Source organism: Leptodactylus fuscus, assembly GCF_031893055.1.
Source record: "Leptodactylus fuscus isolate aLepFus1 chromosome 2 unlocalized genomic scaffold, aLepFus1.hap2 SUPER_2_unloc_1, whole genome shotgun sequence".
Lineage (NCBI taxonomy): Eukaryota > Metazoa > Chordata > Amphibia > Anura > Leptodactylidae > Leptodactylus > Leptodactylus fuscus.
The window spans coordinates 750,024-777,324 of NW_027439802.1; the positions used below are offsets into that span (position 1 = coordinate 750,024).

Sequence of the window (27,301 nt, forward strand, 5' to 3'; positions counted from 1 at the left end):
TGGCCTTGTGTGTGAGCGTGGCCTTGTGTGTGAGTCTGGTTTCCCCCTCCACACTTCTCCTCTGCCCTGTCCTCAGTCCTGGCACTATCTGGTTATTTGTGAGGTTTGGGTTCCAGTTTGTTTTGCCCCGGTCCTGTGTAACCCTTTCCTCACCTCTCCTCATTCTCTTGTTGTGTATTGTGTTGTGTTGCGTGTCTGTTGTCCAGCACATCCCATCCTGTGTGTTGTCTGCAGCTGCCCCTTGGTTTCTGTAGGGGTCCCCACCTTAGTATCCCCAGTCCCTCGCTCTCTTGTAGTTGTCGCCCTATCTGTTGGCTAGGCCTTCGTGTTAGAGAGCCAGGAGTTGTCGGGGCCAAGGCTAGCTTGGGTACAGCCGACCACCACCCGCAGGCAGGGCCTAGCTAGCCACCGTAGTGTCAGGGATAGTCTCCTACCCCTGTTCCCTTAGCAGTGCAGTCTGCAGTCCGGATTCTGGGTCTGGGCATAGACACGAAGGTGACAGTATGTGCCCCCTGCATTGTTTCTGGGATGTTGGCTCCGTACACTCTGTAGGCAGAACACCCAGGAGGACAAGCAGTCGGACAATCTTCCGCTTTGGCACAGATCAGGATCATCGTTTGCTGTTCTGACTTTAGGAAGTGAAAGATTTCATTTGCATTTTGGATCTTCCTGAAGTTTCTTCTCTGACTGGATAAATACTTGAGGATATCTCAGCTCTACACACAAGCAGACGGAGCCTGAGACATCACAACCTGCAAGGTACGCTCTGTTCTTCTCCATCAGTGGTGGTGGTGGTGTTGGGTTGTGGTGGGCAGAAGGTTAGGATTAGAGAAAGTCCAAGGGTGTAATAGGCCATGAGCGGAGGCGGTGAGGAGACACCAGGTGCCGCACATCATGGACATCTATCATAGGGGGGGGGGGGGGGAGAATATGAAGGATATCAGGACCTGTCCTATCACTCTATAGTATCAGATGACACGTCACATAGACATTACTTATTATATTCAATATAAAAAAAAAACAAAAAAACTTGCGAGTCTTCAGTAGGTGATACCTTTTTTAATGGCTAACTCATAATGATGACAGGATATAATGTTTCAAAGCTCTCGGCTTCTTCTTCACCTATATCTAAAAACTATTTCTGAAGGCTGTATATTTATGTACAACAGGAGACATAGGGATAGGATTTCAGGAGGGAGGGGGAAGAGGCTTATTACGATATTCATGTAAACAATTCACAGTTCCCAGGTTCGTTATCTTTATGGCTGTCTTAGTTCAGTGATTTGTATAGAATGACATGAACCCATGTGACACATTCATTCCATTATCCAGAGTGTTAAACAAGGTCATGCACCTGTACTCATAAATCCGTCTGTTTCCTTGATTTAAAATTCCCTCTTAAAATCAAAATTTTCATGTCATTGGTGATATTATGATCTTCCTGGCAGAAATGTTTTGGCACGGGAAGGTCCATTCTTTGTTGTTTAATTGTATGACGATGTGAATTAATTCTCATTCTGAGTTTCTGGCCGGTCTCTCCAACATACAGGTTATCAGTGGGACACTTGGTGCACATTATTACATACACTACATGCGGGGTGTTACAGGTGACCGTACCTGGGGTCTTATATTCCCTGTTAGTTTGGGATCTCTATCCTGTCGGTGGTCAGTATGTGCGGGCAGGTTTTGCTCCTTTTCTCTCCACATAGAAATGTTCCTGTGTTAGTTGGAGGTGACAGTGAGCTGCTAATAATCATATTCCTGAGGTTTGGTGGGTGTCTGTAGCACAGGAGAGGGGGGTCTGGAGATCTGGATATTAGACGGTGGTCTTTTTGCAGTAGTGGATGTAATCTGCGTGTGATTCCTCTCAGCGTCTCCAGGTGGGGGTTATATGTGACGACCAGGGGCCCCCGAGTGTTTTCCTGTTTGGTGTTGTATCTTAATAACTCTGATCTTGGTATTCTGGTGATTTGGTTATCAACTGTTCTTGGATGGTAACCCTGCCTCAAGAATGTGTTTTTGAGGCCTCCAAGTGTTTGTCTCTATCTGCAGGGTTTGAACATATGCGATGATATGGACAATGGAGTTCTTTATGTGTTTCGGATGAAAGCTTTCCCATCTTAGGTAGGTAGGGCGGTCAATCGGCTTCTGATACAGCGATGTCTCCAGGAAGTTTATTTCAGAGAAGGAGTGATTGAGCGTCAGGTTGATGGTGGGATGGAACTGGTGGAATTGTTCATGGAAGGTTTTCAGCTGTTGTTCACACCCGGTCCAAATGATTAGGATATCATCAATGAAACGGTAGTAGGCCAGAGGCCTTTCCTGTGCTATAGACAGCCAGTTTGTCAGGTTCACCACTGATTCAGCATTCATACCTTGCTTTTCCATGAAAAACTGGCAGGCGTTTACACCGCTCTGGTGTGGGATGTTGGAGTACAAGGATTCTACATCCATGGTGGCCAGGATGGTTCCTTATGGGAGGGGACCTATAGTGGACTGATTTATGAGTACAAGTACATGACCTTGTTTAACACTCTGGATAATGGAATGAATGTGTCACATGGGTTCATGTCATTCTATACAAATCACTGAACTAAGACAGCCATAAAGATAACGAACCTGGGAACTGTGAATTGTTTACATGAATATCGTAATAAGCCTCTTCCCCCTCCCTCCTGAAATCCTATCCCTATGTCTCCTGTTGTACATAAATATACAGCCTTCAGAAATAGTTTTTAGATATAGGTGAAGAAGAAGCCGAGAGCTTTGAAACGTTATATCCTGTCATCATTATGAGTTAGCCATTAAAAAAGGTATCACCTACTGAAGACTCGCAAGTTTTTTGTTATTTATATATTTCATACCCACTGGCTAACACGGTACAAAAACAAACATTTTCCTTATTATATTCAGTACAATTACTTCCTGGCGTCGTACGGATGGGATCAGCAGGGGTTAATAGGTACAGTCTGAACACGTGCAGACCACATTATTGGCTCCTCAGAGTCTCAGAGAACATGACATGGCGTCCAGATACCAAACCTCTATATAGTGTGTAGTATACAGTGTGTAGTATATAATGTATACAGTGTGTAGTATATAACGTATACAGTGTGTAGTATATAGTGTATACAGTGCATAGTATATAGTGTATACAGTGTGTAGTGTATACAGTGTGTAGTGTATAGTGTATACAGTGTGTAGTGTATAGTGTATACAGTGTGTAGTATATAGTGTATACAGTGTGTAGTGTATAGTGTATACAGTGTGTAGTGTATAGTGTATACAGTGTGTAGTATATAGTGTATACAGTGTATAGTATAGTGTAGTATATAGTGTAGAGTGTGTAGTCCATACACCAGGCCACTAGTACAAGGTATATAATATCACAGGCAGATTGTAGGGATGTTGTGCAGTTCACAGCGGTCGGCGCTCAGGGGTCACAGCGGTCGGCGCTCAGGGGTCGGCGCTCAGGGGTCACAGTGGTCGGTGCTCAGGAGTCTCCAGGCCTTTGTGTGACTTCAGTACAAATACAAATGAGCTTTATTAGCATCACTGAAGAAAAAACATGGTTGAGGGGTGATGGAAGGGGTTGGTACGGGGTGCGTGGTTTGGGGTCTCATCGTTCTTGTTTGGGACGTGTGGGTATGGGTGGGTGTGGGGTAGACGGGTGATGGGGGGGAGCCTACCGGTCTTTGGGTGGTGGGTGTAACAGTCCATCTGCGGCCCCAGGACATCACTGGTCTCTCACTCCTCATCTTCCAGGCTCTTCCTCACTTCTGTGACTCTTGTGGGTTTCTTGGCCATAACTTTGTCCCTGAGGATATTCCCGCGGTTTCCTATTGGGTTTCAGTTTGGACTCTGGGCTGCCCTTTAGCTTTAGCTTTAGCCTTCTAAAGTTTTAAAGTTTTATTAACCCAAGTTGGTCGATACCAGTCAGCCAGAATATATACATAAAGATATACGCTGGCGGTTACAAGCTTATACGGTTACAGAATGTATGTTATAGTGCAGTAAGATAAAACAGATTAAAGGATTAAAAGATTAGAAACAGAAACAGTCCTTAGGCACCCGGCAATTCCGCAGACAGTGCATGATACCCATAAGGCAAGAGATACAGTCCATGGTAGGGACACACGCAGCTCCCCAACATAACATTTAGCAACAAAGAGATTTTAGCCATACCGGTGTAAAAGTCCATAAAAAGGTCCATAGTCCATGATCAGATGGGAGTTACATCATATTCCTCATAATTCCAGAAGTCCATGGGCGTTAAAAGTCCATAAAAATTCATCCTTGTCCATAAATCCACGAGGGGTCAAGTTGCACATGGCTTTCTTTGTCTCTCAGCACATGGCCTCTTCTGCCCCCGCCCTGCCCCCCAGCAAGAGGGGAGGGGCCCACACACAGAGACACTGCTCACATGTGTACAGATGCAGGGTCAGAGGACAAGAACCCCGCTCCGCCCCAGGTCAACCTTCATATTGACCCTGGACTCCACCCTGTAATGACATCCTCAGGGCTTTAGGCCCACCTTCCACCTTAGCAATCAAATAACTATAAATGGTCTTAATTCCTCATCCCATGATTATACAGTCAAACCAGGGGCATGACGGGGTTCTCAGCAAGGTCACGACACATAGATAGCAAACATGATAACCCAATACCCTTTGAGGAACGAGAACTAGGTCTGGGCTCTTTCCAGGCTCGTAGGCTTATAGTTTTTGGGTTAAAAACATGTGTCTCGCTACTACGCACCGGAAGATGTAATTGTCATAATGGCAGCACCTTCCCTCGGAGAGATTATTATCAAAACCTATAACTCTTTGAAGTTACCTGAAGTGGAGACTGGTGCCGTTCAGTCTCAGAGAGTGTGTTTCAAGCCTTGAGTTGTAGCAAAGCCCCCTGCTGGGATAACAAGCTGGTATATATAGATATATATATAGTCCTAGGAGCCCTGACAGTGTCGTACACTATGTATTATAGATATATATAGTCCTAGGAGCCCTGACAGTGTCGTACACTATGTATTATAGATATATATAGTCCTAGGAGCCCTGACAGTGTCATACACTATGTATTATAGATATATATAGTCCTAGGAGCCCTGACAGTGTCATACACTATGTATTATAGATATATATATATAGTCCTAGGAGCCCTGACAGTGTCATACACTATGTATTATAGATATATATATAGTCCTAGGAGCCCTGACAGTGTCATACACTATGTATTATAGATATATATAGTCCTAGGAGCCCTGACAGTGTCATGCACTATGTATTATAGATATATATAGTCCTAGGAGCCCTGACAGTGTCATGCACTATGTATTATAGATATATATATATATAGTCCTAGGAGTCCTGACAGTGTCATACACTATGTATTATAGATATATATAGTCCTAGGAGCCCTGACAGTGTCATACACTATGTATTATAGATATATATAGTCCTAGGAGCCCTGACAGTGTCATACACTATGTATTATAGATATATATATATATAGTCCTAGGAGCCCTGACAGTGTCATACACTATGTATTATAGATATATATATATAGTCCTAGGAGCCCTGACAGTGTCATACACTATGTATTATAGATATATATAGTCCTAGGAGCCCTGACAGTGTCATACACTATGTATTATAGATATATATATAGTCCTAGGAGTCCTGACAGTGTCATACACTATGTATTATAGATATATATAGTCCTAGGAGCCCTGACAGTGTCATACACTATGTATTATAGATAGATATAGTCCTAGGAGCCCTGACAGTGTCATACACTATGTATTATAGATATATATAGTCCTAGGAGCCCTGACAGTGTCATACACTGTGTATTATAGATATATATAGTCCTAGGAGCCCTGACAGTGTCATACACTATGTATTATAGATATATATATAGTCCTAGGAGCCCTGACAGTGTCATACACTATGTATTATAGATATACAGTCCTATGAAAAAGTTTGGGCACCCCTATTAATCTTAATCATTTTTAGTTCTAAATATTTTGGTGTTTGCAGCAGCCATTTCAGTTTGATATATCTAATAACTGATGGACACAGTAATATTTCAGGATTGAAATGAGGTTTATTGTACTAACAGAAAATGTGCAATATGCATTAAACCAAAATTTGACCGGTGCAAAAGTATGGGCACCTCAACAGAAAAGTGACATTAATATTTAGTAGATCCTCCTTTTGCAAAGATAACAGCCTCTAGTCGCTTCCTGTAGCTTTTAATCAGTTCCTGGATCCTGGATGAAGGGATTTTGGACAATTTCTTTCTACAAAACAATTCGCGTTCAGGTCAGTTTGATGGTGGCCGAGCATGGACAGCCCGCTCTCAAATGATCTGAAAACAAAGATTGTTCAACATAGTTGTTCAGGGGAAGGAGACACAAAGTTGTCTCAGAGATTTAACCTGTCAGTTTCCACTGTGAGGAACATAGTAAGGAAATGGAAGAGCACAGGGACAGTTCTTGTTAAGCCCAGAAGTGGCAGGCCAAGAAAAATATCAGAAAGGCAGAGAAGAAGAATGGTGAGAACAGTCAAGGACAATCCACAGACACCTCCAAAGAGCTGCAGCATCATCTTGCTGCAGATGGTGTCACTGTGCATCGGTCAACTATACAGCGCACTTTGCACAAATAGAAGCTGTATGGGAGAGTGATGAGAAAGAAGCCGTTTCTGCACGTACGCCACAAATAGAGTCGCCTGAGGTATGAAAAAGCACATTTGGACAAGGCAGCTTCATTTTGGAAACAAAGATTGAGTTGTTTGGTTATAAAAAAAGGCGTTATGCATGGCGTCCAAAAAGAAACAGCATTCCAAGAAAAACACTTGCTACCCACTGTAAGATTTGGTGGAGCTTCCATCATGCTTTGGGGCTGTGTGGCCAATGCCGGCATCGGGAATCTTGTTAAAGTTGAGGGTCGCATGGATTCCACTCAGTATCAGCAGATTCTTGAGAATAATGTTCAAGAATCAGTGACGAAGTTGAAGTTACGCCGGGGATGGAAGTAGTGTAACAGACCCCCTTCTCATCAAACTAAAAAGTGACAGGTGCCCCGCCCCTTTTTTGATGTAACCACGCCCCTTTTATTATATGACCACGCCCCCTTTTATATGATTATTTTTGACGTCACTACGGCCATTTTATAATTACCCCCCCCCTCCCACACACACCCCTCCCCCCCCTCCCCCCCCAACCCCCTTTATAAATATGATGCTACGCCCCTTTTTATATAAGCTCTCCTTTTGCGCTGGCATAAATGATATTTCTTTGATAGAAAGGAATATCGTTCATTTCAGCGCAAAAGTGTCAGCCCCCTTTTTATATATGCTTCTCCTTTTGCACTAGCATGAATGATATTTCTTTAAGGAATATCACTCAGTCCATCGCAAAAGTGTCTATAGTTTTATTTAAGATAAATAATATACCTATTTATTGTTGATGTAAGCAGCTATGTACTTCAGCACCGCTACGTGGCGTCATGAGTCAAGCTCCTACACATCCACCCCAGAAGACGGCAAGACATATTGTGACATGGCCGTACAAAGTTCCCCTAATACAACTATGGACCGTGCTTCTGCGCAAGCGTGTAGCGCAAAAACATGTCTTGACATGTAGAGGACCTGGCCACAATGAGCGATTGGCATGACCGCGCATGGCTTTTCAGCAGAACTTATGGTACATTCTGCGTACGAGCAAAAACCACAAACTGGAGGGTATATTTAATTCGGCCATTGAGCTGAAAAACATGTTCCAGCCGGGAGGCTCTGTTATCTAATGTGACCTTATGTGACAATGAAAACATTTGAATGGTGTTTGAGAGCCTGGTAAACAGTTGAATGGTTTTGAGAGACCTAGTATCTAATGTAACCTTATGTGACAATGAAAACAATTGAATGGCCTGAGTGTCATGAACTCTTAAATACATACATTATGTGAGAAAACTAACAAACACAACACACAATAATTATTTAAAAAGGTTTATTCAGAATGTCACAGCACAATAAACTTAGTCAAATGAACAGGCTCTACAGACTTGATTATATACGAACATATTTTTTCCCATGCACACAACGCAATGTTTCAGATACGAAGTTGCTGACTAAAGAATCAATTTCTTTTTAAATCTGAATTAAAATGATTTAAAATGTCTCTAAATGGGACGCCCCTGCTAAGCCAATACAGTATGTATATGCAATAATGAGCGCAGTAAGCTGAGTCCACACTTTGTAGTTGCCGATCCTGATAAACGTAGCTGGCAGAATTCTGATGTAAGAAAGAAATAAATTCTTTAGGAAATACAGCGTTCGATGGAGCAATCCCATAACTGTCAAAGAATATCGCCTTTTTCCCGTCACATAGTACAATTAAGATCCAGTGGGTTCCCGGACGAGTAGAATCATCGGCATTGACAACAAATGCAGCGGGGTGGTCTTGTATTCTGTATTGTGGTAAGAAGTCGCACGGAAATACGCCGTAAAATATTGTCTGTGTGTAGGGGGTCTGAATTCAGAATATTTGTAATCTGTAAAGTATTCATCATCGGTAGCTGTTGTACAATTTCTTCTGATAGATGGAACAAATTTTCTTGCAAAATCCAGATTTCAGTTTTTTCAGTTTTATTTATTCTTAATAATCTAATATCATGAAAATATCACTTCACGTTTATGGGAGATTTGAAGAATGTCAGAGTTCACAGCGTATACAATCATGTTTAGCGTATGAGGCGTTGGAACTGCGAACCTTATTTCAGCACGCAGGTTCCCCGTTTTAACTAGGGAGAAATGGCCTCCGGGTTCTTGGTCAGGTGTTAGATCAAAAGCAAATAATGTATACCCGTTCAGGAATTCTTCACGATCTATGGATAATCCGCTGTCCGATTTCTGTTTGCCAGCGATGTGCACAAGTGCCATATACTCTCTTACAGCCTGCTCAGAGGCCATGTCACAATATGTCTTGCCGTCTTCTGGGGTGGATGTGTAGGAGCTTGACTCATGACGCCACGTAGCGGTGCTGAAGTACATAGCTGCTTACATCAACAATAAATAGGTATATTATTTATCTTAAATAAAACTATAGACACTTTTGCGATGGACTGAGTGATATTCCTTAAAGAAATATCATATGCTAGCAGTGCAAAAGGAGAAGCATATATAAAAAGGGGGCTGACACTTTTGCGCTGAAAATGAACGATATTCCTTTCTATCAAAGAAATATCATTTATGCCAGCGCAAAAGGAGAGCTTATATAAAAAGGGGCGTAGCATCAATTTATAAAGGGGGGTTGGGGGGGGAGGGGGGGGAGGGGGGTGTGTGGTGGGAGGGGGGGGTAATTATAAAATGGCCGTAGTGACGTCAAAGATAATCATATAAAAGGGGGGCGTGGTCATATAATAAAAAGGGGGCGTGGTTACATCAAAAAGGGGCGGGGCACCTGTCACTTTTTAGTTTGACGAGAAGGGGGGTCTGTTACACTACTGATGGATATTTCAGCAAGAACAATGATCCAAAACACCAAAGCTCCAAATCCTCAGGCATTCATGCACAGGAACAATTACAATGTTCTGGAATGGCCATCCCAGTCCCCAGACCTGAATATCATTGAACATCTGTGGGAGGATTGGAAGCGGGGCTGTCCATGCTCGGCGACCATCTAACTTAACTGAACTTGAATTGTTTGTCCAAAATACCTTTATCCAGGATCCAGGAACTGATTAAAAGCTACAGGAAGCGACTAGAGGCTGTTATCTTTGCAAAAGGAGGATCTACTAAATATTAATGTCACTTTTCTGTTGAGGTGCCCATACTTTTGCACCGGTTCCAAATTTTGGTTTAATGCATATTGCACATTTTCTGTTAGTACAATAAACCTCATTTCAATCCTGAAATATTACTGTGTCCATCAGTTATTAGATATATCAAACTGAAATGGCTGCTGCAAACACCAAAATATTTAGAACTAAAAATGATTAGGATTAATAGGGGTGCCCAAACTTTTTCATAGGACTGTATATAGTCCTAGGAGCCCTGAGAGTGTCATACACTATGTATTATAGATATATATAGTCCTAGGAGCCCTGGCAGTGTCATACACTATGTATTATAGATATATATATATAGTCCTAGGAGCCCTGACAGTGTCATACACTATGTATTATAGATATATATAGTCCTAGGAGCCCTGACAGTGTCATACACTATGTATTATAGATATATATAGTCCTAGGAGTCCTGACAGTGTCATACACTATGTATTATAGATATATATAGTCCTAGGAGGCCCTGACAGTGTCATACACTATGTATTATAGATATATATAGTCCTAGGAGCCCTGACAGTGTCATACACTATGTATTATAGATATATATAGTCCTAGGAGCCCTGACAGTGTCATACACTATGTATTATAGATATATATAGTCCTAGGAGCCCTGACAGTGTCATACACTATGTATTATAGATATATATAGTCCTAGGAGCCCTGACAGTGTCATACACTATGTACTATAGATATATATAGTCCTAGGAGCCCTGACAGTGTCATACACTATGTATTATAGATATATATATAGTCCTAGGAGCCCTGACAGTGTCATACACTATGTATTATAGATATATATATATAGTCCTAGGAGCCCTGACAGTGTCATACACTATGTATTATAGATATATATATATAGTCCTAGGAGCCCTGACAGTGTCATACACTATGTATTATAGACATATATAGTCAAAGGAGCCCTGACAGTGTCATACACTATGTATTATAGATATATATAGTCCTAGGAGTCCTGACAGTGTCATACACTATGTATTATAGATATATATATAGTCCTAGGAGTCCTGACAGTGTCATACACTATGTATTATAGATATATATATAGTCCTAGGAGTCCTGACAGTGTCATACACTATGTATTATAGATATATATATAGTCCTAGGAGTCCTGACAGTGTCATACACTATGTATTATAAATATATATAGTCCTAGGAGCCCTGACAGTGTCATACACTATGTATTATAGATATATAGTCCTAGGAGCCCTGACAGTGTCATACACTATGTATTATAGACATATATATAGTCCTAGGAGTCCTGACAGTGTCATACACTATGTATTATAGATATATATAGTCCTAGGAGCCCTGACAGTGTCATACACTATGTATTATATATATATATATACTATATATATATATATATATATATATATATATATATATATAGTCCTAGGAGTCCTGACAGTGTCATACACTATGTATTATAGATATATATATAGTCCTAGGAGCCCTGACAGTGTCATACACTATGTACTATAGATATATATAGTCCTAGGAGCCCTGACAGTGTCATACACTATGTATTATAGATATACATAGTCCCTAGGAGCCCTGACAGTGTCATACACTATGTATTATAGATATATATAGTCCTAGGAGCCCTGACAGTGTCATACACTATGTATTATAGATATATATAGTCAAAGGAGCCCTGACAGTGTCATACACTATGTATTATAGATATAAATAGTCCTAGGAGTCCTGACAGTGTCATACACTATGTATTATAGATATATACAGTCCTAGGAGCCCCTGACAGTGTCATACACTATGTATTATAGATATATAGTCCTAGGAGCCCTGACAGTGTCATACACTATGTATTATAGATATATAGTCCTAGGAGCCCTGACAGTGTCATACACTATGTATTATAGATATATAGTCCTAGGAGCCCTGACAGTGTCATACACTATGTATTATAGATATATATAGTCCTAGGAGCCCTGACAGTGTCATACACTATGTATTATAGATATATATAGTCCTAGGAGCCCTGACAGTGTCATACACTATGTATTATAGATATATATAGTCAAAGGAGCCCTGACAGTGTCATACACTATGTATTATAGATATAAATAGTCCTAGGAGTCCTGACAGTGTCATACACTATGTATTATAGATATATACAGTCCTAGGAGCCCTGACAGTGTCATACACTATGTATTATAGATATATAGTCCTAGGAGCCCTGACAGTGTCATACACTATGTATTATAGATATATATAGTCCTAGGAGCCCTGACAGTGTCATACACTATGTATTATATATAATATATAGTCCTAGGAGTCCTGACAGTGTCATACACTATGTATTATAGATATATATAGTCCTAGGAGCCCTGACAGTGTCATACACTATGTATTATAGATATATATAGTCCTAGGAGTCCTGACAGTGTCATACACTATGTATTATAGATATATATAGTCCTAGGAGTCCTGACAGTGTCATACACTATGTATTATAGATATATATAGTCCTAGGAGCCCTGACAGTGTCATACACTATGTATTATAGATATATATAGTCCTAGGAGCCCTGACAGTGTCATACACTATGTATTATAGATATATATAGTCCTAGGAGTCCTGACAGTGTCATACACTATGTATTATAGATATATATAGTCAAAGGAGCCCTGACAGTGTCATACACTATGTATTATAGATATATATAGTCAAAGGAGCCCTGACAGTGTCATACACTATGTATTATAGATATATATAGTCCTAGGAGTCCTGACAGTGTCATACACTATGTATTATAGATATATATAGTCCTAGGAGCCCTGACAGTGTCATACACTATGTATTATAGATATATAGTCCTAGGAGCCCTGACAGTGTCATACACTATGTATTATAGACATATATATAGTCCTAGGAGTCCTGACAGTGTCATACACTATGTATTATAGATATATATAGTCCTAGGAGCCCTGACAGTGTCATACACTATGTATTATATATATATATATAGTCCTAGGAGTCCTGACAGTGTCATACACTATGTATTATAGATATATATATAGTCCTAGGAGCCCTGACAGTGTCATACACTATGTACTATAGATATATATAGTCCTAGGAGCCCTGACAGTGTCATACACTATGTATTATAGATATACATAGTCCTAGGAGCCCCTGACAGTGTCATACACTATGTATTATAGATATATATAGTCCTAGGAGCCCTGACAGTGTCATACACTATGTATTATAGAATATATATAGTCAAAGGAGCCCTGACAGTGTCATACACTATGTATTATAGATATAAATAGTCCTAGGAGTCCTGACAGTGTCATACACTATGTATTATAGATATATACAGTCCTAGGAGCCCTGACAGTGTCATACACTATGTATTATAGATATATAGTCCTAGGAGCCCTGACAGTGTCATACACTATGTATTATAGATATACACTCACCGGCCACTTTATTAGGTACACCATGCTAGTAACGGGTTGGACCCCCTTTTGCCTTCAGAACTGCCTCAATTCTTGGTGGCATAGATACAACAAGGTGCTGGAAGCATTCCTCAGAGATTTTGGTCCATATTGACATGATGGCATCACACAGTTGCCGCAGATTTGTCGGCTGCACATCCATGATGCGAATCTCCCGTTCCACCACATCCCAAAGATGCTCCTCTATTGGATTGAGATCTGGTGACTGTGGAGGCCATTGGAGTACAGTGAACTCATTGTCATGTTCAAGAAACCAGTCTGAGATGATTCCAGCTTTATGACATGGCATTGCATTATCCTGCTGAAAGTAGCCATCAGATGTTGGGTACATTGTGCTCATAAAGGGATGGACATGGTCAGCAACAATACTCAGGTAGGCTTTGGGCGTTGCAACGATGCTCAATTGGTACCAAGGGGCCCAAAGAGTGCCAAGAAAATATTCCCCACAAGCCATGACACCACCACCACCAGCCTGAACCGTTACCGATACAAGGCAGGATGGATCCATGCTTTCATGTTGTTGACGCCAAATTCTGACCCTGCCATCCGAATGTCGCAGCAGAAATCGAGACTCATCAGACCAGGCAACGTTTTTCCAATCTTCAATTGTCCAATTTCGATGAGCTTGTGCAAATTGTAGCCTCAGTTTCCTGTTCTTAGCTGAAAGGAGTGGCCCCCGGTGTGGTCTTCTGCTGCTGTAGCCCATCTGTAGCCTCAAAGTTGGACGTACTGTGCGGCGTTCAGAGATGCCTCTTCTGGCTACCTTGGTTGTAACGGGCGGCTATTTGAGTCACTGTTGCCTTTCTATCAGCTGGAACCAGTCTGGCCATTCTCCTCTGACCTCTGGCATCAACAACGCATTTCCGCCCTCCACAGAACTGCCGCTCACTGGATGTTTTTTCTTTTTCGGACCATTCTCTGTAAACCCTAGAGATGGTTGTGCGTGAAAATCCCAGTAGATCAGCAGTTTCTGAAATACTCAGACCAGCCCTTCTGGCACCAACAACCATGCCACGTTCAAAGGCACTCAAATCACCTTTCTTCCCCCCCATACTGATGCTCGGTTTGAACTGCAGGAGATTGTCTTGACCATATCTACATGCCGAAATGCACTGAGTTGCCGCCATGTGATTGGCTGATTAGAAATTAAGTGTTAACGAGCAGTTGGACAGTTGTACCTAATAAAGTGGCCGGTGAGTGTATATAGTCCTAGGAGCCCTGACAGTGTTATACACTATGTTTTATAGATATAAATAGTCCTAGGAGTCCTGACAGTGTCATACACTATGTATTATAGATATATATAGTCCTAGGAGCCCTGACAGTGTCATACACTATGTATTATAGATATATATAGTCCTAGGAGCCCTGACAGTGTCATACACTATGTATTATAGATATATATAGTCCTAGGAGCCCTGACAGTGTCATACACTATGTATTATAGATATATATATAGTCCTAGGAGCCCTGACAGTGTCATACACTATGTATTATAGATATATATAGTCCTAGGAGCCCTGAAAGTGTCATACACTATGTATTATAGATATATATATAGTCCTAGGGAGCCCTGACAGTGTCATACACTATGTATTATAGATATATATAGTCCTAGGAGCCCTGACAGTGTCATACACTATGTATTATAGATATAAATAGTCCTAGGAGCCCTGACAGTGTCATACACTATGTATTATAGATATATATAGTCCTAGGAGTCCTGACAGTGTCATACACTATGTATTATAGATATATATAGTCCTAGGAGCCCTGACAGTGTCATACACTATGTATTATAGATATATATAGTCCTAGGAGCCCTGACAGTGTCATACACTATGTATTATAGATATATATAGTCCTAGGAGCCCTGACAGTGTCATACACTATGTATTATAGATATATATAGTCCTAGGAGTCCTGACAGTGTCATACACTATGTATTATAGATATATATAGTCCTAGGAGCCCTGACAGTGTCATACACTATGTATTATATATATATATATAGTCCTAGGAGTCCTGACAGTGTCATACACTATGTATTATAGATATATATAGTCCTAAGGAGTCCTGACAGTGTCATACACTATGTATTATAGATATATATAGTCCTAGGAGCCCTGACAGTGTCATACACTATGTATTATAGATATATATAGTCCTAGGAGTCCTGACAGTGTCATACACTATGTATTATAGATATATATAGTCCTAGGAGCCCTGACAGTGTCATACACTATGTACTATAGATATAATATAGTCCTAGGAGTCCTGACAGTGTCATACACTATGTATTATAGATTATATATAGTCCTAGGAGTCCCTGACAGTGTCATACACTATGTATTATAGATATATATAGTCCTAGGAGCCCTGACAGTGTCATACACTATGTATTATAGATATATATAGTCCTAGGAGTCCTGACAGTGTCATACACTATGTATTATAGATATATATAGTCCTAGGAGTCCTGACAGCGTCATACACTATGTATTATAGATATATATAGTCCTAGGAGCCCTGACCGTGTCATACACTATGTATTATAGATATATATAGTCCTAGGAGTCCTGACAGTGTCATACACTATGTATTATAGATATATATATATAGTCCTAGGAGCCCTGACAGTGTCATACACTATGTATTATAGATATATATAGTCCTAGGAGCCCTGACAGTGTTATACACTATGTATTATAGATATATATAGTCCTAGGAGCCCTGACAGTGTCATACACTATGTATTATAGATATATATATATAGTCCTAGGAGCCCTGACAGTGTCATACACTATGTATTATAGATATATATAGTCCTAGGAGAGCCCTGACAGTGTCAGTACACTAGTGTATTATAGATATATATAGTCCTAGGAGCCCTGACAGTGTCATACACTATGTTTTATAGATATTAAATAGTCCTAGGAGTCCTGACAGTGTCATACACTATGTTTTTATAGATATAAATAGTCCCTAGGAGCCCTGACAGTGTCATACACTATGTATTATATATATATATATAGGTCCTAGGAGTCCTGACAGTGTCATACACTATGTTTTTTATAGATATATATAGTCCTAGGAGTCCTGACAGTGTCATACACTATGTATTATAGATATATATATAGTCCTAGGGAGTCCTGACAGTGAGATATATATAGTCCTAGGAGCCCTGACAGTGTTATACACTATGTATTATAGATATAAATAGTCCTAGGAGCCCTGACAGTGTCATACACTATGTATTATAGATATATATATATATAGTCCTAGGAGCCCTGACAGTGTCATACACTATGTATTATAGATATATATATAGTCCTAGGAGCCCTGACAGTGTCATACACTATGTATTATAGATATATATATAGTCCTAGGAGCCCTGACAGTGTCATACACTATGTATTATAGATATATATATATAGTCCTAGGAGTCCTGACAGTGTCATACACTATGTATTATAGATATATATAGTCCTAGGAGCCCTGACAGTGTCATACACTATGTATTATAGATATATATATAGTCCTAGGAGCCCTGACAGTGTCATACACTATTTATTATAGATATATATAATCCTAGGAGCCCTGACAGTGTCATACACTATGTATTATAGATATATATAGTCCTAGGAGCCCTGACAGTGTCATACACTATGTATTATAGATATATATAGTCCTAGGAGCCCTGACAGTGTCATACGCTATGTATTATAGATATATATAGTCCTAGGAGTCCTGACAGTGTCATACACTATGTATTATAGATATATATAGTCCTAGGAGCCCTGACAGTGTCATACACTATGTATTATAGATATATATATATATAGTCCTAGGAGCCCTGACAGTGTCATACACTATGTATTATAGATATATATAGTCCTAGGAGCCCTGACAGTGTCATACACTATGTATTATAGATATATATAGTCCTAGGAGCCCTGACAGTGTCATACACTATGTTTTATAGATATAAATAGTCCTAGGAGTCCTGACAGTGTCATACACTATGTTTTATAGATATAAATAGTCCTAGGAGCCCTGACAGTGTCATACACTATGTATTATATATATATATATATAGTCCTAGGAGTCCTGACAGTGTCATACACTATGTTTTATAGATATATATAGTCCTAGGAGTCCTGACAGTGTCATACACTATGTATTATAGATATATATATAGTCCTAGGAGTCCTGACAGTGTCATACACTATGTATTATAGATATATATAGTCCTAGGAGCCCTGACAGTGTTATACACTATGTATTATAGATATAAATAGTCCTAGGAGCCCTGACAGTGTCATACACTATGTATTATAGATATATATATATAGTCCTAGGAGCCCTGACAGTGTCATACACTATGTATTATAGATATATATATAGTCCTAGGAGCCCTGACAGTGTCATACACTATGTATTATAGATATATATATAGTCCTAGGAGCCCTGACAGTGTCATACACTATGTATTATAGATATATATATAGTCCTAGGAGTCCTGACAGTGTCATACACTATGTATTATAGATATATATAGTCCTAGGAGCCCTGACAGTGTCATACACTATGTATTATAGATATATATATAGTCCTAGGAGCCCTGACAGTGTCATACACTATTTATTATAGATATATATAATCCTAGGAGCCCTGACAGTGTCATACACTATGTATTATAGATATATATAGTCCTAGGAGCCCTGACAGTGTCATACACTATGTATTATAGATATATATAGTCCTAGGAGCCCTGACAGTGTCATACACTATGTATTATAGATATATATAGTCCTAGGAGCCCTGACAGTGTCATACGCTATGTATTATAGATATATATATAGTCCTAGGAGCCCTGACAGTGTCATACACTATGTATTATAGATATATATAGTCCTAGGAGCCCTGACAGTGTCATACACTATGTATTATAGATATATATAGTCCTAGGAGCCCTGACAGTGTCATACACTATGTATCCTATTAATATTATAAATGTGAAAGTTTGTGAGTTTGGATGTTTGTGGGTTTGTGTGTTCGGATGTTTGTTAGTCAATCACGCAAAACCCGCTTGACCGATTTGGCTGAAATTTTCCACAAACATATTTAATACACCCCATTGCGCAATAGGCTACTTTTCGTCACAATAGCACACATACGTTTTTTCCAGGACCCCCACAAACCCCAAACTCACACCACTATCTCTGCAATCTCACACACTTTGGACCCCGATTTGGCTGAAATTTTCCACAAACATAGTCCCTACACTCGATTGCGCAATAGGCTACTTTTCGTCACAATAGCGCACATACGTTTTTCCCAGGACCCTTTGGATGTTCGGATGTTTGGCGGTCAATCACGCAAAAACCGCTCCACCGATTTGGCTGAAATTTTCCACAAACATAGTCCCTACACTCGATTGCGCAATAGGCTACTTTTTGTTACAATAGCGCACATATGTTTTTCCCAGGACCCCCACAAAACCCAAACTCACATCACTATCTCTGCAATCTCACACACTTTGGACCATAGCAAGCCACAAAATTCATATTACCCCCTACAGCAGAGGTCAGCAACCCTTGGCACACATGCCAAGAGTGGCACTCCTGCCATATTTCACTGGCACACCAGCAGCACAGGACCTGCAAGAGTTACATGAAGTCTGAGTCTCTTCAGTGCTGTGCTAGAGCTGAGGCATAAGGACACTCCCCTGTGAGAAGGGTGCAGGAAACCCAGGGGGTGGAGCTTAATCGCTCAGGTCTCTGCCTGCTATAGTGATGGCTCCTGCCCAAGCTGCTAGCAAACTGAAAGGAAGAAACACACAGCTCCCTTCCTTTACTTCCTATTCTCATTAATGTCAGCCATTTGGGGTTATTAGTAGAGATGAGCGAACACTAAAATGTTCAAGGTTCGAAATTCGATTCGAACAGCCGCTCACTGTTCGAGTGTTCGAATGGGTTTCGAACCCCATTATAGTCTATGGGGAACATAAACTCGTTAAGGGGGAAACCCAAATTCGTGTCTGGAGGGTCACCAAGTCCACTATGACACCCCAGGAAATGATACCAACACCCTGGAATGACACTGGGACAGCAGGGGAAGCATGTCTGGGGGCATAAAAGTCACTTTATTTCATGGAAATCCCTGTCAGTTTGCGATTTTCGCAAGCTAACTTTTCCCCATAGAAATGCATTGGCCAGTGCTGATTGGCCAGAGTACGGAATTCGACCAATCAGCGCTGGCTCTGCTGGAGGAGGCGGAGTCTAAGATCGCTCCACACCAGTCTCCATTCAGGTCCGACCTTAGACTCCGCCTCCTCCGGCAGAGCCAGCGCTGATTGGCCGAAGGCTGGCCAATGCATTCCTATGCGAATGCAGAGACTTAGCAGTGCTGAGTCAGTTCTGCTCAACTACACATCTGATGCACACTCGGCACTGCTACATCAGATGTAGCAATCTGATGTAGCAGAGCCGAGGGTGCACTAGAACCCCTGTGCAAACTCAGTTCACGCTAATAGAATGCATTGGCCAGCGCTGATTGGCCAATGCATTCTATTAGCCCGATGAAGTAGAGCTGAATGTGTGTGCTAAGCACACACATTCAGCACTGCTTCATCACGCCAATACAATGCATTAGCCAGTGCTGATTGGCCAGAGTACGGAATTCGGCCAATCAGCGCTGGCTCTGCTGGAGGAGGCGGAGTCTAAGGTCGGACCTGAATGGAGACTGGTGTGGAGCAATCTTAGACTCCGCCTCCTCCAGCAGAGCCAGCGCTGATTGGCCGAATTCCGTACTCTGGCCAATCAGCACTGGCTAATGCATTCTATTAGCTTGATGAAGCAGAGTGTGCACAAGGGTTCAAGCGCACCCTCGGCTCTGATGTAGCAGAGCCGAGGGTGCGCTTGAACCCTTGTGCAACCTCGGCTCTGCTACATCAGAGCCGAGGGTGCGCTTGAACCCTTGTGCAGCCTCGGCTCTGCTACATCAGAGCCGAGGGTGCGCTTGAACCCTTGTGCACACTCTGCTTCATCAAGCTAATAGAATGCATTGGCCAGCACTGATTGGCCAGAGTACGGAATTCGGCCAATCAGCGCTGGCCAATGCATCCCTATGGGAAAAAGTTTATCTCACAAAAATCACAATTACACACCCGATAGAGCCCCAAAAAGTTATTTTTAATAACATTCCCCCTAAATAAAGGTCCTCCCTAGCTATCCCTGCCTGTACAGCTATCCCTGTCTCATAGTCACACAGTTCACATTCTCATATGACCCGGATTTGAAATCCACTATTCGTCTAAAATGGAGGTCACCTGATTTCGGCAGCCAATGACTTTTTCCAATTTTTTTCAATGCCCCCGGTGTCGTAGTTCCTGTCCCACCTCCCCTGCGCTGTTATTGGTGCCAAAAAGGCGCCAGGGAAGGTGGGAGGGGAATCGAATTTTGGCGCACTTTACCACGCGGTGTTCGATTCGAACATGGCGAACACTCTGATATCCGATCGAACATGTGTTCCATAGAACACTGTTCGCTCATCTCTAGTTATTAGTTTAGTGTTAGTAACTCCATGTGCCTCACATTAATAGGAATAACCCCCATCATGTCCCTCATATTAACCCCTGTGTGCCCCATATAAAGGTTACTAATATGTGAGACATATGGAGGGACTAATAAAAGACCTCAGTAATGAAGATACTTAATTATTACCTCCAAGTCTCTCACATATCAGTAACTAGAGATGAGCGAGTATTGTTGGGATCAGCCGATCCAAACAGCACGCTCCATAGAAATGAATGGATGCACCTGGTACTTCCGTTTGGACGTAGCTGACGTGCTTAACCCCCCGCTTGCCGGCTACGTCCATTCATTTCTATGCGAGCGTGATAGAGATGAGTGAGTGCTGTTCGGATCGGCTGATCCCAACAGTACTCGCTCATCTCTATCAGTAACTCTTACACTGGGGTTAATGTGAGGGACATGATGGGGTTAATTGCTATTAATAAGAGGCACATGGAGTTACTAAACTGTCCTGCACAGGGCCAGACTTTATGTGGCTGCTCCAGAGTATCCTGTGCCCCAAACTTACATGTACTGGCGGAGAATAACAAATCATACAATGTCGTATATCAAAGTATATTAACCTGAAATACCTCTGTCCCAAAGTCACCATGTACAGTTTATACCAACACCGTATATATAGCGGCTGAAATACAAATTACATTCAACACAAAAGTCTCATGTGCTCTCAGAATTACAGCAACAACAAGATACACAGTTACATTTTATATCCCATACCTTATACACAGTACGAAAACCTTACCCGCACCTGTATATACCCACTGCTACAATCACCGCAGACCAAGTCACGGGTACCAGCTAGTATATATATAGTCCTAGGAGCCCTGACAGTGTCATACACTATGTATTATAGATATATATAGTCCTAGGAGCCCTGACAGTGTCATACACTATGTATTATAGATATATATATATAGTCCTAGGAGCCCTGACAGTGTCATACACTATGTATTATAGATATATATAGTCCTAGGAGCCCTGACAGTGTCATACACTATGTATTATAGATATATATATAGTCCTAGGAGCCCTGACAGTGTCATACACTATGTATTATAGATATATATATAGTCCTAGGAGCCCTGACAGTGTCATACACTATGTATTATAGATATATATAGTCCTAGGAGCCCCTACAGTGTCATACACTATGTATTATAGATACATATAGTCCTAGGAGCCCTGACAGTGTCATACATTATGTATTATAGATATATATAGTCCTAGGAGCCCTGACAGTGTCATACACTATGTATTATAGATATATATAGTCCTAGGAGTCCTGACAGTGTCATACACTATGTATTATAGATATATATATATAGTCCTAGGAGCCCTGACAGTGTCATACACTATGTATTATAGATATATATAGTCCTAGGAGCCCTGACAGTGTCATACACTATGTATTATAGATATATATAGTCCTAGGAGTCCTGACAGTGTCATACACTATGTATTATAGATATATATAGTCCTAGGAGCCCTGACAGTGTCATACACTATGTATTACTATACTATACTATACTATGATACTATGTATCTCCTGTCCCAATCTGGCCACCAGTCACTATAATGATACCCTCAAAAATGCATTGGATGAGGTTGCTCCCCCCTCCACTCGTAAAGTCCCACATAGGAGGCATCAGCCCTGGCACACGCCACAGACACGATTTCTTCAGCGCTGCTCTAGGTGTGCCGAACGTCTATGGAGAAAATCACGCTCACCTGCAGATTTCCTCCACTTCAAGTTTATGCTTAAAACATATAGCTCTGCCCTTTACCTTGCCAAACAAGACTATTTCACCGCCTCATCTCTTCTCTCTCCAGCAACCCTAAAAGGCTTTTTGAAACCTTTCACTCCTTACTCACACCCAAGGTGCAGACGCCATTCACAGACCTTAGTGCTGATGACCTGGCCATGTATTTCCATGATAAAATTGATAAGATCCATCAGGAAATTACTGCCCAAGCCCCAGGTGGCATTGACTCCCACACCTACGATAGTACTGATCCCCTCACCAGCCGCACTTCAGACTGTCCATTCTCATCTTTTGAACCTGTCACAGAAGAGGAAGTTTCCCAGCTACTTTCTTCATCTCGCCCCACAACCTGCAGTAGTGACCCCTTCCCCTCACACCTTCTCCAATCTCTGTCCCCTGCTGTCACTACTTACCTTACTAAAATATTTAACCTCTCTCTCTCTTCTGGAATCTTCCCATCCTCCTTCAAGCATGCTGTTATAATCCCGCTACTGAAAAAACCCTCCCTGGACCCATCCTGTGCTGCTAACTATCGACCCGTCTCTAACCTCCCCTTCATCTCTAAACTTTTGGAACGCCTGGTTTATTCTCGGTTAATCCGTTATCTCTCTGCTAACTCTCTGCTTGACCCCTTACAATCTGGTTTCCGCGCTCTGCACTCTACTGAAACAGCTCTCACAAAAGTCTCTAATGATCTACTAAAGGCTAAATCCAATGGTGACTTCTCTCTTCTTATTCTTCTGGACCTCTCTGCAGCTTTTGACACTGTTGACCATCATCTCCTCCTCACTCTGCTCCGCTCAGTTGGCCTCAATGACACTGCGCTCTCCTGGTTCTCCTCTTATCTCTCAGGCCGCACTTTCAGTCTATCATTTGCGGGCTCTGTTTCCTCCCCTCTTTCCCTTGCTGTTGGGGTTCCTCAGGGCTCGGTCCTCGGCCCCCTGCTCTTTTCTCTCTACACAGCCCCCATTGGACAAACCATCGCCAGATTTGGCTTCAGGTACCATCTTTATGCTGATGACACCCAATTATACACATCTTCCCGTGACATCACCCCTGCACTCATTCAGAACACCAGTGACTGTCTCTCTGCTGTCTCTAATATCATGTCCTCGCTCTATCTGACACTAAATCTCTCTAAGACTGAACTACTACTGTTTCCACCATCTAACAGATCTGTCCCTGATATATCCATTGCAGTCTCAGGCCTTACTATAACTCCTAGGCAGTAGGCCCGCTGCCTCGGGGTCATGTGTGACGCAGACCTTTCCTTCACCCCTCATATTGAATCACTCGCACGTTCATGTCACCTCCACCTCAAAAACATCTCCAGAATACGCCCTTTCCTTACCAGAGATACACTAAAGACACTTACTGTCTCTCTGATTCATTCTCGCCTTGTCTACTGTAACTCCTTACTAATCCGTCTTCCCCTCACTAAACTCTCCCCTCTACAATCTATTCTGAATGCAGCGGCCAGGCTCATCTATCAGGCTAGACGCTACAGCGATGCCTCCGGTCTGTGCCAGTCGCTACATTGGCTGCCTATTCATTATAGAATAAAATATAAAGTTATTACTCTCATCCACAAGGCTCTCCATAATGCCGCACCTCCCTACATTTCTTCCCTCATCTCTGTCTACCGCCCAACCCGTGCTCTCCGCTCACTCAATGACCTAACACTTCCATCCTCTATTATCAGAACCTCCCCCGCTCGTATACAAGACTTCTCCCGAGCTGCACCACTTCTCTGGAATGCTCTACCCCGGACAATCAGATTAACTCCCAACTTCTACAGTTTCAAACGCAAACTAAAGACGCATCTTTTCAGACAGGCCTATCACAATTCCTAATGCACAAAATTGTCTGAACACTGTATAAGCAATGCCGCCCCTGCTACCTCTTGTGTCACCCTCTCTACCTCATAGATTGTAAGCTCTTTTGAGCAGGGCCCTCAGTCCCATTGTGTGAAATGACGTTCTTTGTTATGTATGTCTGTATCTGAACCCTATAAATTGTACAGCGCTGCGGAATATGTTGGCGCTATATAATAAATGAATAATATTATTATTATTATTATTATAGATATATATAGTCCTAGGAGTCCTGACAGTCTCATACACTATGTAATATATAGTCCTAGGAGCCCTGACAGTGTCATACACTATGTATTATAGATATATATAGTCCTAGGAGCCCTGACAGTATCATACACTATGTATTATAGATATATATAGTCCTAGGAGCCCTGACAGTGTCATACACTATGTATTATAGATATAAATAGTCCTAGGAGTCCTGACAGTGTCATACACTATGTATTATAGATATATATAGTCCTAGGAGCCCTGACCGTGTCATACACTATGTATTATAGATATATATAGTCCTAGGAGCCCTGACAGTGTCATACACTATGTATTATAGATATATATAGTCCTAGGAGCCCTGACAGTGTCATACACTATGTATTATAGATATATATATATATAGTCCTAGGAGTCCTGACAGTGTCATACACTATGTATTATAGATATATATAGTCCTAGGAGTCCTGACAGTGTCATACACTATGTATTATAGATATATATAGTCCTAGGAGTCCTGACAGTGTCATACACTATGTATTATAGATATATATAGTCCTAGGAGTCCTGACAGTGTCATACACTATGTATTATAGATATATATAGTCCTAGGAGTCCTGACAGTGTCATACACTATGTATTATAGATATATATAGTCCTAGGAGCCTTGACAGTGTCATACACTATGTATTATAGATATATATATATATAGTCCTAGGAGTCCTGACAGTGTCATACACTATGTATTATAGATATATATAGTCCTAGGAGTCCTGACAGTGTCATACACTATGTATTATAGATATATATAGTCCTAGGAGTCCTGACAGTGTCATACACTATGTATTATAGATATATCTAGTCCTAGGAGCCCTGACAGTGTCATACACTATGTATTATAGATATATATAGTCCTAGGAGTCCTGACAGAGCACGTAGTTCTGTTTGGGGGCCACTTTGGAGCATATAATACTGTCCCAGTACTGTTTACATGCCGGCGCTGCTCTCTCACCGTATTGCTGATATCTGCAGTTTTGGATACTAAAGCTTTATCCCTTCCAAGTATCTGAGATTTGGCTTCAGCTCCCAGAATGGCCGCTATCTAGTATTTGCTGTAGTGATGGGGACAATAGTTTGCACTGGGGCCCACGGACACCTGTACTGACGCCTCTGCTCCTCTCTGTCTTTCCCTGCAGACATTATAAGGAGTCTCCCGGGATGTTGCTCTTCAGCGTTCTCCTGCTGTTCCTCACATCTACAGACGCCTACGTCCTCCCACAGCTTGCGTTCAAGATTTCAAGTCCCGCACTCGCTGTTGTCCACTGTTCAACAATACAGAATGTGGATCGGGCCTGAACAGGGGCAGTTGCGTTGCGCTGGACGGCAGCATGTTCAGCTCCACTTCAAAGGTTAACATGGATTCGCGATTTAATTCTCCTGCATTCTTCTTCACTCACAAGTGCCAATGTAAAGGAAACTTTGATGGGCCCAACTGTGGCAGATGCAAGCCCAAGTATACCGGGACCAACTGTGACGCCCTGCTGCCCTGCACGCGACGCGAGCTTCGCCAGTTGTCACGCAGAGAGCAAATCGATTTCATAGTCATTCTGAATTTCTGCAAAGAACAAACTGATCCAGAATATTCCATCATGTCGGCCGGGGATATCTTCGACAGCTCCTCCTACAAGTTCTCTGACGCCTCTTATTACAACGTGTGGTGTTACCAGCGGTATTACGCCCATCAGTCCTTTATTAACAATTCCAGAGCCAGTTCCAGTCCCACCTTTCTATACGGCGCCGCCTCAATGATGACTTGGAACCGAGTGTCGTTACTTTTTCTGGAGCAGCAGTTGGGGAGATGCATGCAGAATTACTCCATTTGTCTTCCCTACTATGACTGGACCATTGACTCGCGTTGTGAGGCCTGCAAAGATGACTTGTTCGGATCTACCGGTCCAAATGGCTTCCTCAACTCCGGCAATGTCTTCTCTTACTGGAAGGTAAGTAGCATGATGGGGGAGGGGAGGTGATGGTGGTGGGTGGGGTCAGAGCCACAGAGCGCCCTCCCATAGAAAGCTGTCTAGAAGGACAAAACCGATGGCCATAGAACTTTCTAGATGTGTTGCACTAACACGGGCTTAAAGGGCACGGGCTTAAAGGGCACGGGCTTAAAGGGCACTCCCGCCTCTCACCTCACTCCCCCTCACCTCACTCCCCTCTCACCTCACTCCCCCTCTCACCTCACGATCCCCCTCTCTCACACTCACGCCTCCTCACCTCACGCCTCACCCACTCAACCTCACTCCCCCTCTCACCTCACTCCCCCCTCTCACTCCTCCTCAACTCACTCCCCCGCTCACCTCACTCCCCCCTCTCACCTCACTCCCCCCTCTCACCTCACCCCCCCCTCACCTCACTCCCCCCTCACCTCACTCCCCCTCTCGACCTCACCTCCCCCCCTCTCACCTCACTCCCCCCCTCACCTCACTCCCCCCCTCAC

General features: G+C 42.0%; 1 pseudogene; it reads left to right on the plus strand.

The window, feature by feature from the left end:
• Positions 1–742: 742 nt before the first annotated feature.
• Positions 743–26,831, plus strand: LOC142186328 (tyrosinase-like; annotated as a pseudogene).
• Positions 26,832–27,301: the final 470 nt, after the last annotated feature.